Source organism: Gracilinanus agilis, chromosome 1 (assembly GCF_016433145.1).
Source record: "Gracilinanus agilis isolate LMUSP501 chromosome 1, AgileGrace, whole genome shotgun sequence".
NCBI lineage: Eukaryota > Metazoa > Chordata > Mammalia > Didelphimorphia > Didelphidae > Gracilinanus > Gracilinanus agilis.
In genome coordinates, this window is record NC_058130.1 from 496,992,768 (window position 1) to 496,994,248 (window position 1,481).

Here is a 1,481-nt window from a genome sequence, read left to right on the forward strand (position 1 = left end):
ATTCTTTTTTGTCCAGCAGCACAAATCTTGCAAATAAGTATATTCAGTACCTGTAACTTATATGTCTGCTTTCTGCCATTTCAGGCACGTGGCCTCACCTTCTCATAAAGTGTGCTTCAAACTTTCCTCATCCTAAAATGTTCAAATTTGGGACTATAAAGGACACCAGTGTATCTGTAGTTCAAAAAAGTGACATGGGAGAGACTCTAGAACTGGAAGGGACCTTTTAGAGAACATCCAGTCCAGAGCCCTCATTGTAAAAACTGGGAGGTAGGAGAAGTACGCAACCTCTCCCTAGCTTACCATCTAACAGGGGAGGCACTACATACATTAAAAATAATAACAAGGAGGGGAAACTCAGTGGCTCAGTACATAGTCAGGCCTGGAGATGGGAGGTCCTGGGTTCAAATCTAGTCTCTGACACTTCCTAGCTGTGCGACCCTGGGCAAGTCACTGCCTTGGAACCAATAATTAGTATTCATTCTAAAACAGAATGTAAATGTAAAAAACATTGTTTTTGTTTTTAAATAACAAGGGTCTGTCTAGCTTGAATCTTTCTTTGTTCCAAAGTAAAACAATTAAACAAAAACATCTGATACTAGGTCCAACAATGTATACAGTATTCTGTCATGATAATTTCCCATCTTTCTGCCATGAGAAGGGAGATATATTTTGTTATCTGTTCTCTAGGATCAATACTGGTTTTTCAGTTACTGAGAGTTCAGGTTGCTTTTAGTGATCTTTTCATTTACATGGTTGTAACCAATCTGCACATTGCACTTTCTAAAAATTGTAGTTTGGACTGACTTTTTTAGTTCATAAAAATCTTTTTTTGAATTTCCTATATTTGTCATTTCTTATTTCACAAGAATATTCCATTACATCCACATATCTTATAAAAAGTAAAGTGAGAAGGAAAACAGGGAAATAATTTACATAGTAACAGCATTATAAAGAAAGACAGCTCTGGACACTTTAATTCTTTCCTGGTTCCACTCCAAATTCTCTGTCCTCTTCTACCTGTTCACCAACAGCCTTCTCACTTTGAAGATGCTTCTGACCAAGCAGGATCTCTTCTTATCTGCCAATTCCTTCCCAGAACATGTTTTCTTTCTTTCCTTCTTTCTTTCTTTCTTTCTTTCTTTCTTTCTTTCTTTCTTTCTTTCTTTCTTTCTTTCTTTCTTTCTTTCTTTCTTTCTTTCTTTCTTTCTTTCTTTCTTTCTTTCTTTCTTTCTTTCTTTCTTTCTTTCTTTCTTTCTTTCTTTCTTTCTTTCTTTCTTTCTTTCTTTCTTTCTTTCTTTCTTTCTTTCTTTCTTTCTTTCTTTCTTTCTTTCTTTCTTTCTTTCTTTCTTTCTTTCTTTCTTTCTTTCTTTCTTTCTTTCTTTCTTTCTTTCTTTCTTTCTTTCTTTCTTTCTTTCTTTCTTTCTTTCTTTCTTTCTTTCTTTCTTTCTTTCTTTCTTTCTTTCTTTCTTTCTTTCTTT